Source organism: Rhinolophus sinicus, linkage group LG14 (genome assembly GCF_036562045.2).
Source record: "Rhinolophus sinicus isolate RSC01 linkage group LG14, ASM3656204v1, whole genome shotgun sequence".
NCBI classification, from domain to species: domain Eukaryota; kingdom Metazoa; phylum Chordata; class Mammalia; order Chiroptera; family Rhinolophidae; genus Rhinolophus; species Rhinolophus sinicus.
Window position 1 is genome coordinate 30,879,614 of NC_133763.1, and position 18,292 is coordinate 30,897,905.

The 18,292-nt window shown below is 41.8% G+C and overlaps 1 protein-coding gene across 13 annotated transcripts in view; it reads right to left on the reverse strand.

The window, feature by feature from the left end:
• Positions 1-18,292, reverse strand: part of CARMIL1 (capping protein regulator and myosin 1 linker 1) — a 351,277-nt gene that overhangs the window by 295,086 nt on the left and 37,899 nt on the right. The window lies entirely within an intron of this gene.

The window sequence follows — 18,292 nt, forward strand, 5'->3', positions numbered from 1 at the left end:
ATAACGTTCAAAAGACAAAAACAGCACAACCCAAAAAGCAAAATTTAACTGTGAAATCCTTTCCTAACAGAACAACTCATTCAGCAAAATAGATGTGAAACTCCAGGTGATGGCCCACTAATTGGAAAAGTGCCAAATCCAAGGATTTCATTAGAATAAAATTCTTTGAACTGGTCTTAAAAAATAAGTGCAACAACTTCTATCTGCTCATAAGTAATGACACAATGGCAAAACTATTGCCAAAAATATATTCTCCTAATAAAGTCAGCCAAGAAATAGAAAAAGGGCTACTGGTTTTCAGTAAAACACATAAAGGCAAAATAGGAAAATTAGGGGAATAAGCACGCATGCTATTTCCATCATATGCGTGGAAAATAACGACTGTGATCTGAAAGTCACCATGCAAGACAGCATCTACCCAGGACACAAGCTCTGGCGCAGAACTCAGCAGTGTACAGTCACAGCAAAGGGAGCCGTACTCTCCCTTCATGCTCAACACTACTGAACGTTTATAGCTGTAGTATCCTTCTTACATACTAAGGCTTTTTGATTAAAGAAATGCTTTTTAATATCTTTACTGAGTCAAAATATTAATCACTAAATGAAAGTTTTCAAAAACTCTTCACTACATCATGTTCACTCTGACCAAACAGCACTCTTTGTTACAAGAACATTTTCTAGTATTTTATTTCACTGAATAACAAAAGAGTCATTCTCTGTGTTGTCCTCATTCTTGCTGGCCTCATTCAGTTCACTTGAAGAGTCTCTGACCACCACCACAATCACCCCTCACATTGTGTTTTCTCTGTAGCACCTTTCAGAAAAAAACTCCACACAGTTCAAATGGCAATGGAGCCATTACAGACACGGGATCTTTCAGAGGAGTTGGCTGGTTACACCACTGTGTAATGACACAATTAACTTGACATTCAACATTTCAGAGTCAGTCTAGATCTCAGTTTCCTTCCAACCTCCTTATAATAGAGGTGAGATCATCAAGGTCAGAAAACAATGTGTCCCATTACAATACAAATGTGCCCCATTTGTATTAATAATACAAATAAAGAAACAGAAATGTAAAAATAAAGAAATTAAGTCTCTTAGTTTATAAATGTTATTTGGATTTTAAATAGCTCTGGAGAAATGATATTTAGTGCAAATATATTGGAGCAAATACTGCAAGCTGAACCACCAACATCTGAATTTTAAAAAAATATATGGGTGACTTCCATTAAGACAATCATTAACTCATAACTGGAAATGGATAATAAGGAAGTAAAGTATATGGATATCTTTACATTTTTTTAAAGCACAAATAAATGATAAGCATTTGTCCCCTTAAACCTTATGACATCATAAGCAAACCTAATGACTGTCTTTACAAACAGGCACTTCCCTTTTAGAGCAGGCATACAGTTTATTCAAACATGATATTTTTTTTTTAATTAAAGTTTACTGGGGTGACAATTGTTAGTAAAGATTTCAGGTGTACAATTCTGTATTACATCATCTATAAATCACATTGTATGTTCACCACCCAGAGTCAGTGCTCCTTCCATCATCATATATTGGATTCCATTTACCCTCATCTACCAAACCCCTCTACCCTTACCCTCTGGTAACCACTAAACTACTGTCTGTGTCTATGAGTTTTTGTTTCTCATGTTTGTCTTATTTTTTGTTGTTTTTGGTTCATATACAACATATGAGTGAAATCGTGGTTCTCTGCTTTTTCTGTCTGACTTATTTCGCTTAGCATTATCTCAAGATCCATCCATGTTGTCACAAATGGTCCTATATCATCTTTTCTTTTTCTGAATACCATTTCTCAGTTACCGCCGAATAGTATTCCATTGTGCATATATACCACAACTTCTTTATCCATTCATCTATCGAAGGACATTTTGGTAGTTTCCATGTCTTGGCCACCGTAAACAAAGCTGCAATGAACATTGGAGCACACGTGTCTTTATCTATAAATGTTTTCAGATTTCTTAGGTAGATACCCAGGAGAGGGATTGCTGGGTCATATGGCAATTCTGTTCGTAATTTTTTGAGGAACCTCCACACTGCCTTCCATAGCGACTGCACCAGTCTCAAACATGATATTTTTATGTTCAATGTAGATACTGTCTTTTAAAGGACAACTGTGCCAAAACTACAAATCTGTCAGTGAAAGAGCAGAACTTTAAAATAAAATTCTAAATGGCTCCTGAGTCTGAGGATACAGATATGAAGGTTTATGTCTGCACATTCTTCCTAAGGGCACACCTAAAATAGTGATTGAAATACATTCCTTTCTGAAACAAAGCAGGGTTTAACTTGACAAGCACTAAAATACATGCTTTGTTTATGGATTATTTTGATTCACTCATTAATGGAAATCACACTTACTGAGTACCATGCACCATGTACTACGAAGGGCTTGAGGGTATAAAAATGGAGTATGACTAGTTGTTTACCCTTAATAAAGGCTAATAATACTAGGTTAAAAATATAAATAATATTAATAAGACTTAAGTATAGGTACTTCGATGAGTGATTTGCATGCATTAACTCTTTTAATGCTAACAACAATCCTGGAAGATAAGTACTACTGTTAATTCCATTTTACAGAGGAGAGAGCTGAAGCAGGGTTTAACTTGTCCAATGTCACACAGGATGGAGTTGATATAGCACAGGTATGAACCCAGGCAATCTGGGACCACAGTCCACACTCCTCCCCATCATTGTTGCATTAAGTTGCTGATGGGAGGATGACAAGGAGAGGCTGTGTGTGGAAGCTTCCTAGAGAAATACAGGGAGCTGAGTCCTGAAGGATGAACTGGACGTAAAGGGGAAAGGGAAGGATTCCAATTATGGGGTGATGCAAGCTAGGAGCATGGAGGCATGCAACCACGTATCGTCAAGAGAGCGAGTAGTTCCAAAAGGCAGAACGAAGGATGTTGCAACGAGGAGCAGGAGCCATAGCTGGAAAGGGAGACAGAGGCCAGCAAACAAAACTTGAAGGGGGCGGGTGGGGGGGAGGTGGTTCTACCTGGGAATAGGAAGATGGGTGGAAGGAGGGTGAATGAGGAAGCAAGGAGGCAAGTTGGACAGTGTTTGTAATAGTGCAGGTGAGAAGTGATAAGAATCTAAACTGAGGTGGTGGGATGGGCACGTGACAGGCAATTCTAGTAAAGGAGCAGAATGGAGACCCTCCCAGAATGAATAATCAAGACATGCACACCCTTCATATGAAAGAAGTGCATACCTTCCACAGGAAATGACTTTAACTGCCTGAAGGGGAGGTGGACAGGTGGATACAATGAAAAGAAATAGTGCTGGAAAGAACATGAACTCATAACACGGTCAGCTCCACTTTGCCATTCCACAGCAGGGCCACCTGGGACAGTCACAAGTCACTAGGTGCTCAGTTCTGTAATCACAGACTGTAAGTCTACTCATATAGACTCTGAATACCATTTCTCAGTTGGAGACATGTTAGAATTAGCAAAATATTTCATCCTATTTCTCTTTTTTATTAGTTTATTTTCAGTAATTATTCACAATCAAGCAAAGCATCAGAAAAATCACAAAGATTAAAAATAATAGCACAACCACCATAAAATACATCTTTTCAATAGCTTTTGCATTAAAATGGCAATTGCTTAATGGCGTTTTCTAAAACACAGAATTTCCAGAGACCTCATATCATTTTCATAATTTAACACATCCTGATCATTTAAAGCCAGGCACCCAGAGCTACTATACATTCCTTATCTTATAACAAAATCAAATCAATGGAACTGCATGCTTTCCAGGATTTTCACATATTAACTGCCTACCTGCACAGAACGCCTGAGTAATACAAGAACCAGCACTACAAATTACAATAATTCCAATTTAAAACACACACACACACACACACACATATACACAGACCAAGGCATCTAGTCACAGAGAAGCCTTCCTAAGCTTCACAGAAAGAAAAAAGTATAAATCCCAGCAAGACAGTGAAATGGATAGAAAAGACAGGAAACGAGTTTATCTTTCAGACAAGCCCTTACTTGCATGACTTTGTGGAAGTATTTTAACCTATTCAGGACTCAGTTTCCTCATTCGTAAAGATGTGATATCTGTGTTTCATTTCTTTTTTAAAAAACCCATACTCAAATCTGGCAAACACTGCATACTCATTCCCCTCTTGAAGAGGCGTGCAGCACATTCAAAATGAAAGGGTCTGCAAGTTCTGCTGTCAAGAAACCTTTCTTTAAACTTGTTCGACCAAAGCTTTTTCCTTTTCACATCTGTGAACCCTGGATCCAAGGGATACAGTGTAGCAAATAGCAGGGAAGGGCCCTTCCACATTTCTCTGATCTCTGCAACATTCTCTACACTGGAAAGGGCCTCCTTCATGTGACAGGAATCCTGGCACAGGCAGCTCTGAGTGTTTACCATCTGATCTCTCCAGCTGAGAGAGAGTGCCTCTCTCAAAGACCTCGAAGAAAGACTCCTGCTTGGGTTATATGGTCATGCCCTGGACTAATCCCTATGGCCAGGGGACTAGGGCACAGGGACCAGTAGGCACCAGAAGCATCAGACCTCCTACAGCTGGGGAAGTCAAAGCCACACTAGAACCACAGGGCTATAGAGAGCAAGAGTGTCCCTCAAAGAAGTGGGGGGGGGGGGGGCTGCGAGAGGCAGGCGAGGAGAAACAATCTCTATCCTGAGGTCCAAACGACCTAAACGATACCTCAATTTGGATGTGCAATGGATATATGAAATTTAAAAGTCCAAAACGTATTCAGTTCTCTATCCTTTCCCCCCAACCTGCTCTTGTCTCAGTCTCAGCAAAATATACTACCATATACCACCTCCAAACCTGGGAGTCATCCTTAAGTCCTCTTTTTCCCTCACTCCCCACTTCAAGTGTCAGCAAATCCACTTGATTCTACCTTAAAACACACACACACACACACACACACACACACACACACACACGGAACCCATCCACATCTCTGCAACTTCACCGCCAACACCCTTCCAGGCCACCATGATTTCACACCAGGACAACAGTCCATGCACTTCCATTTCCGCCCACTTGTCTTGTTCACCAGTGTCTCAGTACTCAACACATGACAACCATGCGATAAATATTTACAGACAAATGGATAAATCAGGAAAAGACTGCTGGGCTCAGCAGACAAATGCAGATGGCCAGTCGAACCCATACCCTGTCTTTCATGATTATTATGACCGAAAAGTTTAGCTCTGAGGTTCCTGGCAACAAAGGCAAAAAGTAAACAAGGATTCTTTTAATTAACTGATTTTTTTAAGGAAGCATGTAAGTTTATTAAATGACAAAATTTCATTTTTCCTGGCACTAAATGCTAAAAGCAATTTTATGAGCCATTCATTCAACAAACGTTTACAGGTCCTCAAATAAAGCACCAAATAGGAAAATATATGAACTTGTCTGTCACACTAGGCTTCTCAAGTCACCTTTTGCTAAAGTCAAAGGCAAACATTAAAAATGTAAGTAGTGAAGGCCTTTCTTCAGAGAGGGTCCAATGAAGTAGCTTTCTAGAGATCTCACAACAAACAGGACTGAAGTCTGATGACCTGGGGGCTGGTCCTGCAGGTCCTAAGGGCACTTGAGGGCAGTGAAGTAGATTGGGAAGAGCCCAAATTGCAAGTCTGAGAGAAGAATGTCATTGGGGTCCTGACTCTGCTGATTAGTTCTGGGGAACTGCTGCAGGATTTTTAAGCAGAGAATGATATACTTGGACATGCAGTTCAGACAATCACCCCGGCAGCTGTGCAGACCACAGATCACAGTGTGGCCACAGGCCATGGGCTAGTTAAGAGGCTTCTGAAGTTTTCTAGGAGCGCGATGACAGCCTGAACTAGATTTTAATCAAACTTAGTATCCCTGAAATCTCTTTAGCCTATAACAGGTGGCCGCATGAGTGCTCTAGTACAGTGGTGGGGCCCTTGGAACATGTGTTCCTTATCCAAAATATTTTTCAGAGGGTTATTCCTCCACCCACTAATGAAGTCCTTGCATAGCACTGAACATTTGAATTCTGCAGCTTCTACATAAAAATAAACAGAAGAAGAGTTGCTTTGACACCAAGAGGCTGGCAGAGGCCAACAATTAACTAGCCACAGTGTGAGTAGTGGTAATGCTTCATTCCTCAGGGTCCTCATGGGCAAGAGAGAGTGCTGTGTGTCTCCTCCCAGGAAGCTTTCTTCTTCCTGTTGAAAAGTGACTGCCCACTGAAACAATGTTATAATCAAACAAACTTCTTATACAGTTTATCTTGATAAACATGATTCACTTCTGCAAACCTTTATCAAAATATGTTAAAACAAGTTGCCTCCTCCCTCCCCTCAAAAAAAAAAATTTGAACTATAAACTATAATTTAAGAGCTCAGAAAAATTATAGAATCGATCACCCATCCGCAATCTTTCCAAGTCTATGATGGAACATCTGAGCCAGTCCTTCACAACGGCAAAGAGCCAGCACCTTAGAAGTGTCTCACCTAAGGCTGAAGGTAAATCATGGCCTGGGCCATTTCAGGGTCCATCTCCACTTGCCTTCTAAAACCAGAAAGGATCTTCAGACTTGGCTACAGTTTTCCTGGTCTCCCAGCCTCCACTCCTGTCACACTGTCATCCAGTTAACACACTACAGTCAAGACGTAAACCTGCTCACGTGTACTCTCCTTCTGGGGCGCCCCAAATGCTTCCGCAGAGCCCTCCATGGCTCGGCCCCTCCAGTTTCCAGGCTGCATGGCATCCTTTAAGTCCTTTCCCACTTGTCACTGCCTGGCAACTCTTACTCAGCCTTCAAGGCTCAAAATGGGCATCCACTTCCCTGGGGATCATCCCTCTGGTCCTGAGTGAGGCCAAGAGCCAGCCTGTCATCCCACAGCACTGTGGGCACCTCTTACCAGGTGATACTGAAATTATCTGTTAACATCTGCATGTTTTCTTTGTCTGACTTGTCTTCACACCCCTGGCAGCACCACAGAGATTGACACATCATAGGCATCGGATTGGTGTTTACTGACCTAAATGCAAAATGGAACTCTTCTCCCGACCTTCAGTTTCCTGTCTTATAACAATGTACCGCAGTGTGCACAAATGGATTATTTTAACCATGGATCCCCGGTGCTGAATACAGTTACATGCTTTTCATAAGATCACCATTAAACAACTCACATCAAAGAATGCCTGCTTGGATTAGTAACAGGAGCTAATGCCCAGACTGGGGATTGAAACTTCCCAAATATCCTCCCATCACTGAAAAATCTGAACTACTCTTTGTGGTAAAAACATCCCATTTCTATTCTCATTGTTTTCCTCAATTCAACTTTCAAAACACACAAACATGCACCTATACCAACTGAAATACTTTCAGTATTTTGAAAAATTCTGTCAGAAACAAGAAGAAACCTGCATTTAGGTATGACTGAAGAAGTAATCCAATCTCTTATTCAATTTCTCCAGAAGGTCCCTATGCATTCCACTTAAAACACATGCTTCCCTTTCCTCCCCTCTTGACATGAACACCAGCAAAGGAGACTTTCCTCACTCTGATTTGCAAGGATAATACAAATTTCTAACTGTATCATTTCCTGATCACTTAGGATGAGGGTCAGAGAACGTAAATATATACAGAGGCCGAGGTGGCATTGTGAAAGAGGCTAGATGGAAAACAACAGCGTTGAGGACAGTGACAAATGGTGGCCAACCCTGGCTTCATGGTCAATTAGAACATTAGGGCACCTTGGGGACTGAGGAGCTGGAGAGAGCTGAAAGGGCTCAGGCACAGCTCTTCCCATCCCTGTGAGGCACAAATGTAGCCTAATATTCTGTGGTCTAAGTGGTCTCTTCAAGAATGGCCAGAATAGAGATTTATGACTGAAATCTCTGAATGTGAAAATGTTGATAACTAATTTCGTTTAAACACCATACACTTAAAGGGTGTTAAAACAGGCTGCAAGCTACTAGCTTGTGGCATCTGCTTTAGGCCTAAGTTACCCATTGTCATTTTAAATGGCCACTGATTCTCATGAAAGTTGTCTTCTCCAACATAACTGAAAGACCTTTTGTGACTGGGAATACATCTGACCCTCCTGAGACTGGCACCAACTGTAGAGCCCAAGACTCAATGACCCCTGCTCAGAACAGCTGGATTAAAATGTCCCCATTAACTAACATGAGTTTTGTCTATAGCTCATCATTCCAGGAGTTTCCCCCCCACCCCACCCCCACATTTCAGTTTAATTACCTCAAGCACTGTTTCCACAAGGAGCCCGGGGAGAGGTGATGGCAAACAGAGGCTCTGAGGAAGTGCACCAAAAAGCCCACGGGGCCAAAGACAACTCGGGGAGAAAACAAGATACCAATCCTCAGTTCCTAGTGGAATCTGAGAGAGAAAGGGAGAGGAGCGTGTGACATCTGAACTCAGGGAAATACAACTTCTGTAGAAAAGAAACAAGGCCTCGCAAGGCTATAGGAAAGAAAAGGTAAATAAATTAAATATGCACACAGAGGGAAAGAAATTACATCAAAGTACAAAGAAAGCTTTTAATGAAATGCCCAAAGGAGCTCTGGGTCTGTAGTGGCTTTAAGATTCTCAGCACTATCGGGGCAGCCCGGTGGCTCAGGCAGTTAGAGCTCCATGCTCCTAACTCCGACAGCTGCCAGTTCGATTCCCACGTGGGCCAGTGGGCTCTCAACCACAAGGTTGCCAGTTCAATTCCTCGAGTCCCCACAAGGGATGGTGGGCTCCGCCCCCTGCAACTAAGATTGAACACGGCACCTTGAGCTGAGCTGCCGCTGAGCTCCCGGAGGCTCAGTTGGTTGGAGTGAGTCCTCTCAACCACAAGGTTGCTGGTTCAACTCCCACAAGGGATGGTGGGCTGCGCCACCTGCCACTAGAAAATGGCAACTGGACCTGGAGCTGAGCTGCGCCCTCCACAGCTAAGACTGAAAGGACAACAACTTGAAGCTGAATGGCACCCTCCACAACTAAGATTGAAAGGACAACAGCTTGACTTGGAAAAAAGTCCTGGAAGTACACACTGTTCCCCAATAAAGTTCTGCTCCCCTTCCCCAATAAAATATTTAATAATAAAAAAATAATAAAAAGATTCTCAGCACTATCAAAATGCCTATATCAGCAGCCTTTAAGGATCGAAGGTCTAAAGAGTCCTTTCTGTTCCATGCAGTGCTTGTCAGTAAAACTAACTTGAAGTCCCTTGCTGTAGTTCAGTCTCCTTTAAAGGATCTCATTAGTGATTTATCCCTTTCCGATTAGTCTGCTTACCTTGATGCACACCACTCTTTGAGCCCTGTCCCCACACCACCACCCCATACACACTCTTCCCCACACGAGCTCACCACAGAAGATTCATTTTAGACTTGAGTTTTAATAGTAGCTTTGTTCATTTGCTCATTTCCTCATCTACCAGTGGGGAAATGCCACCTACCTCATGGAAGGGATCAGATGAAATAATAAATCTAAAGACCCTGGCTCAATAGTTCAAATGCAAATAGTACTCAAATGTTCATTCCTCTCCCCAAGCCCACATCCTCCCACTCAAGCCCCAATATTTTATAGTCTATGACCCAAAGTGTCAAAAGTAAATTCTTAAATACTGACCATACCCAACAGAAGCTTGAAGAGATACACAAGTTATAAATCTCTTTTTTATTCTTCTTCTTACTAATCAATATAAATATGCTGAGTGGCAGATAACTAAAGGCATGTCAATTGCAAGAATTTGGACTCAAAAACAACATGAAGCACATAGTAGCCTTTATCAATAGCCAGTATCATTTTTATTGCAGTCTGTTACGTTTGCGGCCAGGAAATCTTTTTTCCTAATCTTGAATATTAGTCTAAATATAGTAATACAAGAAAATATGCCTGGCTGTGGAGGCCCATATTGCTGTTCCTTTTCAGGACTACAAAATGCTCATTCAGAATTCGTACAGAGCAAGAACAGCCAGAGGGGAGCCAGAGAAATCAATGAAAACTCACTGTTTGGAAAACTTGTAAATACAAAATCGGGGCTATGTTTCTGTGGTTTCTTCTAATCTAAAATCCCTGAGGCAGATCAAGTTGATCCTTGAATTTTTCTTTCAATTTCACTGAAGAGCCAAAGAAAGCGAGTGTGCAGTTAATGATGCCTGTACTGCAGACTTCAGATTCACCAGAGGCAACTCACAAGTATCAGCAGTTAACCACTGTGTCCTTCCTGAAATATTTCCTGATGACACAACATTTTCTGGGTCTCCTCTTTTCTCACTGGCTGTTCTTCCTGTTCCTCTGCTGGTTCATGCTCCTCTGGATATAGAGTTCATCCTGGCTTGGTCCTTTGGGCGCACGTTCTTGTTCTTGTTCTCTCTCTCCCTCCCTCCCTCCCTCTCCCTTTACCTCTCCCTTTCTCTCTCCCTCTCTGTGCTCCCACCCTGGGTGAGACCACATCTATCCTAATGGCTTTAAATTCTCCCTGGACACTGGAAAGGCCCAAACATCTTTCTGGAAACCAACCCTCTTCTCTGGGCTACACACTCATCTTGCCATCAACAGCTCAACATCTTCACTGGGTAGTTGCAAAGACATTCCAAACATAATGTGTTCAAAGGTTATGTCCTTTCCCACCCCCTTCAGTTTCCCCTATCACACTAAATAAGGCTCCTACCTACACTGTTGCTCAAACTCACCACTGATTCCTGTTTGCTCAACTCCCATGTGCAAGTCCTATCTTTTCTCTACTACAAACATACCCCAAATCAGTCCACCTCTACCATCCCCTCCAACAATCCTGACACCAGTGGTTCTCAAATATTTCTGTGCATCAGATTACCTGGAGGGCTTGTTAAGACAGGCTGTTGAGTCCCAAGCCCAGAGTTTCTGATCCAGTGGGTCTGCAATAAGGCTGAGACTGTGTATTACTAGTAAGTTCCCAGGTGATTGTGACACTGCCAGTCCTCAGACCAATCACTGCCCTATACCAAGCCACTTTATCTTACCTCCACTACACAGGAACACCCTAGTCACTGGTTTTCCCAGTGTCTCACCTCCCTCAGTTTATCCTGTACTTAAGCAGCCTCAGTAATCATTTTAAACATATCCGATTACATTATTTTCCTATTTAAAAATAAAATCCAAATTCCTTAGTTACCACAGTGTTATGTGGTCCAGCAGGACTTCTCTAATCCTTATGCTCTAGCTTCCTTGTCTTTTTAGTCCCCCTAAAACCATAAGCTTCTTCAGGGCCTTTGCACATTTTGTGGAATCTGCCTAGAAGCCCTTTCCCCTCACTCTTTACAAGACTGTTCTCTCTTTTCCTTCAGGCCTCATCTTAAATGTCTCAAAAATGTCTCATCTAACTATCCTACATAGCCCCCTACCCCAAATTCCCTATCATTAGACCTTTTTCAATAGTTTCCAGCTTTGCCACAATTAGTGTATGTGTTTATACATTTACTTAGTCTCCCTCACTGCCTAGATGGCCAGCCAAGCGATACCTGTCATATTTGCAGTACACCAAGACCAGTGCCTGCTAACCAGTACACACTCAGTAAATTTCTATTGTATAAATGGACGGACAAATGAATGAATACACTTTGTAGTAGAAGAAGGCAATGACTTCAAATTTCTAGCTAACATAAATAAACCAACTTCCAAGATTAGTTGAATCAGTCTCATTAAGAAGTAAATTATCTTCCAAACAAGTCAAAACAATACCATATAAGAGCTGGTGGGGGGGAGGAAATGCCACTAAACACAAATCATTTCCACAAAAACAGACCCACAAGCAGAACCCTGAAATCTGGAACTGGATTGTCTTTTCTAGTACTTTTTTTTAAAAAAATAATTACATATCAGCCTTCGCACCAGATGACACTTTTACAAATATCTCCAGATTAAACAGCTCATGGTATATGACAATACGTCAACACACTTTCATAGAATATATATTCCTGCCTCACATAATGGCAAATATTCAAGTAATTCTCCACCACAGATAATGGAAACCTATCCCATGGCACAGCTCAGGGAATTGGTCTCCATAGATACACAGCAATAAATCAGGCAAATTAACACAAAGCTCATCAGAATCTGTACCCTAACCCCCAAAATAGTGTCTGATCATCTCTGATCCCTGATAAACGGCCTATCCCATGCGTGTTCATTAAGCAAATATTTATTGAGCAAGGAATAAGTCAAAGAATACTATTAAAGGCATTTACAACAATGTTCTATAATCACACTGCCACTAGTACATTTATCCTAAAAGGAAAGTCTGTTATCACTTTTACTGCTTAAAATCCTCTAACAGCTTCCAGTGGCCCTCAAGAAAATCTCTATTCTTTAGTAGGGCACATGAGACCTTCTGGATGTTATCCTAGCTGCAGTTTATGCTTCCACCTACATTTCTCACCACTCCCCACATTCTCACCTCTAGCAATTCTGTAACTAATTTTTTTCCCCCTCAGATCAGGGCTCCTTTCCTAGCAAACCCTCCACTGGCCATTATCCTAACCTAATTCTCATTTTTTCTCAAAACTTAGTTTTGGGTATTAAATGTGGACCAAATGCCACTCTCTGGGTTTACCTACACCACAGCTCTTCTTAGACTTGATGGAAATAGTTGGCTTACTTGCTTTCTCTTTGGCTGCACTATGACATCCTTGAGGGCCAGACCTGAGCCCTGTTCATTTCCTATCCCAGGGCCTCTCACAGCGCCTCATGCAAGCAGGGTTCAAAAGAAAATAACAGCCAAGAGGCAGAAGTCACACAAATGTCCATCGAGGGATGAATGGAAAAAGAAAACCGGGTCCACACATACAATGGAATATCACTCGTCCTTAAACAAGAAAGTCCTGTCACATGCTACAACATGGATGAACCTTGAGGATATTATACTAAATAAGTTATCTCAAAAAGACAAATAATGATTCTGCATCATATGACACATCTAAAGTAGTAAAAAACTCTTAAAACGTAGAATGGTAGTTGCCAAGCACTGAGGGGACAGGGAAAGAGGAGTTGCTGTTCAGTAGATATACAGTTTCAGTTTTGCAAGATGAAAAAGTTCTAGAAACCTGTTGCACAACAATATGTGTATAAATTAACAATACTGAACTAACTACATGCTTAAAAATTATAAAAATGGTAACTTATGTTGTCTTTTTATAATAATAATTTAAAAAAGAATGAATGTAACAGGAGAAAGAGACTTTTTTTTTTTTGGAAAGAGACTATAAAAGTCAACAACTGAGGGCTAAGCAAAAATACTGCATTTTCCAGAAAAGTAAATTTTATAGAGAAATTTCTATTTTCCTACTATTTATCAAGCTAGAACTGATGTTGCCACAAAGGCATACGGCTCCAAAACAAACCAAGAGGAAAACATCTGGTGAGCTAAGGGGCCCCAAGGCGCTGTGTGGCCCCTTGTGACCCCTCCCCCAGCCCCATCCCCCTTCCTTCGCTCCTCCCCCAGCCCCATCCCCCTTCCTTCGCTCCTCCCCTCAGCCCCAGCCACCTTCTATGGGTTCACCTGTACTTCCTGGATCAGGCCACATACACCTCCACTTGAGCACCTACACTAACACTTGTGCCCTTATCTGGAATGCTTTCTCCCTCACTTCAGAGGTCTCCATTAAATGTCCCAAACTTCCCCAACTATCACATCTAAAATAGCACTCCACCTGCCACACTCTGACTCTTATCCTCCTGGCTCTGTTACTAACAGATACTTTTTATGTTTATATAACTGTTCACTGGCCATCTTCCCACTAGAATTGCTGGCTGCTATATTTCCAACACCTAGAAAGGGCTTGGCTCACAGGAAATACTCAAATGTTTATTAAATAAATGAGAACAAGATACAGTCAGCCCTGTACACATATAATATGAGAAACCATGACTCGCAGAATTGCTGCACCATGTTCAACCATTCTGCAAAAATTTGCTGTTAACTCTTGATCAGGAACTTACTTCTTGCTTTCTTCTGACCAGGGTATCTACTAAGAGACCTTTGCTCCAATAGACCCTCTACCAACAGATGTATGTGTTTGAGCCAAAAAAAAAAAAAAAAAAAGAAGAAAAAGAATGTATTGAATCTCAAGGTATCAGACTCTTCAACATAATTGCTACCTTAAATTAGGAATGCCATGACACTGGTCAGGGCGTCCCCAGCTCTGTAAGTGACAGCGAGAGGATCTCCCTTCAGTGGTGACCCAAGTCTCCTCCACCCTCTGTGGCAGCTATAGACTGGGAAAGGTGTTTCCACAGGCCTGTTCCCTAGTGAGACATTAAATAGGGTAACTTCCATGATTCATGATTACCTGGAGTTTTATCTGAGCCATGGGCTTGCAAACTGGGGATCTAAAGACCTAGGATGCCAGACAGACAGTCATGTCTTCTGTTTTCTCTGTGCCTTTTTCCTTCTGCCATAATGGTCAATTCCTACAACTGATCACTGGTCTTCCATCTTTCTGTTCTGGGCGAGAAAACAAAAGTGCCCTAAATCCTGAACCATCTTTTAACCTCTTATAATATGATCAGTTACATGTGAAAAGTATAGATAGAGGGTGGGGGGGGGATGAAACAAGAAAGTGAGCAACCTGGGCTTTTTAGCAGTGGGGATGTGAGATGAATGCAATAGTCCCAACCTCCAAATGTTTGATTAAGTGAATATCCATAAACGAGCTGTCACAAAAACTGGACAAAATAACCAGAAAGTACTTCTATGATTTTAAAAGTGTGAATAATAAGTGTTATATTGTTACTTGCAAACATTCACAGAAGTCAGAGCAAGAAGTCAGCCGAGTAAAGCTCAGGAAAGGCTACAAAGCAGCAGACTCCTCTGATGAGTAAACCAGGATGAGTCACAATTAGTCTAAGTAGCTTACTCCGCATGTACCGTGTTTCCCCGAAAATAAAGCTGAGTCTTACATTAATTTTTGCTCCAAAAGACACATTAGGGCTTATGTTCAGGGAACGTGATCCTGAAAAATCATGTTAGGGCTTATTTTCTGGTTAGGCCTTATTTTTGAAGAAACATGGCAGCTAAGGCTTCTGTAGGGCTAGAACAGAACCCCTTAAAAGGAGTCTATGTTTTCAGCTGTTACAAGCACAGCAACTCCTTCCCATTTGATTCACCTTCCAACATCTACACTAAGTAGCTCATTTATGGATAAAGAGCTAATGGAAGTCAACGACTCCAGCCTCAGATAAACACAATTTTGCAATTTTGGTATTCATTAAGGCTTTACTAAGTATGAGGTTTGTCCAGATCCCATTTCAGGTCAAACGAAAAAGTATTTCAGCCTTCTCTGATGGCACCTGTATCCCTGTTGAGCACCTCACAAACCCAGGTAAACAACAGCCTCCAGGAGATGGGACTGGATTCTCTGTGCCATGAAAGCTGGGCTGACATCCGGGCACTCCAGGGCAGCCGTGTGTTCCAAATGCCACCACCTAACTGCACTGCCAGGCAGAGCATCCTGGGTGGCTACCTCAAAAACACTTCCTTATGCTTCAGACCCAAGACTGAACTGCAGGTCAACAAGTAGTATTAGAAAAGGGGGATCCCAAGGAATGAGAAGGCTCTTGCTTGGGAAATTCAAGTCCACGCCACCCCAAGTGGTTTGGGAGCAGAAGAAAGGGAACAAGAACGGGTTAGGTGCCTTCTACAGCCACTTCACACTCCCACAGTAGGATTTATAACAAACAGCTCAAAAAAGATTTTTAAAAAAATTAAGTCTACATACAAATGGCCAATAGACATACGAAAAAATGTTCAACATCACTAATCACCAGAGAAATGCAAATCAAAACCACAATGAGATATCACCTCACCCCAGTCAGAATGGCTATCATCAACAAGACAAATAGTAACAAATGTTGGAGAGGCTGTGGAGAAAAAGGAACCCTCATACACTGTTGGTGGGAATGCAGACTGGTGCAGCTGTTATGGAAGGCAGTGTGGAGGTTCCTCAAAAAATTACGAATAGAATTGCCATATGACCCAGCAATCCCTCTCCTGGGTATCTACCCAAAAAATCTGAAAACATTTATCCATAAAGACACGTGTGCTCCAATGTTCATTGCAGCTTTGTTTACGGTGGCCAAGACATGGAAACAACCAAAATGTCCTTCGATAAATGAATGGATAAAGAAGATGTGGTATATATACACAATGGAATCCTATTCGGCAGTAAGAAAAGATGATATATGACCATTTGTGACAACATGGATGGATCTTGAGAGTATAATGCTAAGCGAAATAAGTCAGACAGAAAAAGCAGAGAACCATATGATTTCACTGATATGTGGTATATAAACCAAAAACAACAAAAGAACAAGACAAACAAATGAGAAACAAAAACTCATAGACACAGACAATAGTTTAGTGGTTACCACAGGGTAAGGGGGGAGGGGTGTGGTAGATGAGGGTAAGGGGGATCAAATATACGGTGATGGAAGGAGAACTGACTTTGGGTGGTGAACACACAATGGGATTTATAGATGATGTAATACAGGATTGTACACCTGAAATCTATGTAATTTTACTAACAATTGTCACCCCAATAAACTTTAATTTAAAAAAAATTAATTCTGCTGGCCCAAGCCTTTATCAGGTTCCCCAGATATAAGAAAAGAACACCAAAATCTGAAGAGTATTGTCTTAAGGCAATATCAAGGCCTGATACTCAGTCATACAGTCTTCCCTTTTCTTTACTCTCTGCACCAAACCAATAGTCCAGATCAGTCAATTTTGTCACCAGAAGGCCTTTCACATCTCCCCATTCCTCCTTTCCAATGTCACTGCAGACGCTCCAGTCTGAGACCACCAGACAGCTGCCAAGGTATCACCCTGCTGCTATCTTTCCAACCCACTGTGCACACAGTTGCCAGAGCCATATTTCCCACAGACTTCTTTCTCCTGCCCAGATCCTCTACACTTTTCAATTCAGACAGAACTGCATTACACACTGCTTGGTCTGACACATACCAAGCCCAGAGTCCTGCAAATGGAAGATGCTCCAGCAAGGGAGAGTTCATAAAGCAGAAACAAATAGATGCTTCCTGGTTGCTTTAATATTGATTCCCTCACTACTTCCACAGGGGATCTGAGATGACTTAAAATGAAATGCAGATTCTAAAAAACAAACTATTAAAATGAGACTTAGAAGACAAGGAGGAAAAGATGAAAGGAGAATTAGAAGCCCTAAGTAAAAGGGAAGATTCTAGTACAGAGAAAACAAAACTTCCAGGAGCTTCCCGGAACACAAGAAGAATACGGAAATAATATTATGAGTTATAGCGCTCATTATCTAATAAAAGGGAGCATATAGAAGAAAACGGTCCTAACTCAACTTTGAGAGGAGCTTGTCCCAAGGGCAATATGAATGAGAGAAAGCAAAATGACCGGTCTCCTCAATGACAGTTTTTAGTTTTTCAATGGCAGAAACAGTCTTCAAACCTTCCCCCTCTGCCTACTAAGAAATCTTACCCCTAGGAAACCCCTCCAGGACAGAGGGAATGCTCCTCCAGGTGCACTAACTTAACATGATTCAAGGGTAGCACCACGATGAAGATTTAATAATTAGCCCTTTGGAATACGATCTCATCCAGAATCACTTAGACAATTCAAAACTGAGGCCCTGTCAGTCCCTGTGGGGCAGGCTGTGCACACACCAGAGGGCAGTGAGGACTGTGGATGCTGGCATAGACAGTGTTTCATGACAAATGCAAAGAGCCTGAGTGTGTGGGGCCACCACTCCTTCCTCTACCTGACGTCTCAGTGGGCAGCCAATGCTCCCTGTAGAATTTTAACCTGTTTTAATCACTCATTAATTACGGCTACTTTCAAGTCTATCTCTCCGGTTGTTAGAAGCAGTTCTCAGCTTCTGCTGAAAAACATTTCTCAGTTTAAAGTCATCCACAAACCTCATCAGTACCAGCATCACTACTAACGACATTGAAGGATTTCAGCTGTGACCAAGTCTTAACATTCAGCCTTTTAAAAAAGGCGGAGGTGGGGGAATAAAGCACAGCAGAACAATGCAGTGTTTCCTACAGACCACGTGCATATGATCACCTGCAGACTCTGCTAGAACCCAGGTCAGGGAGGGGCTGTCTGCCCTTCTGAGGAGCTCCCCAGTGATGCAATCAAGTTGACCCATGGACCACACTTTGGGGGCAAGAGGCTACACAGTATCTGTTTCTTTTGCTTTTAATTCTGTTGTATCTAATTCTGAATGAGCACAGTG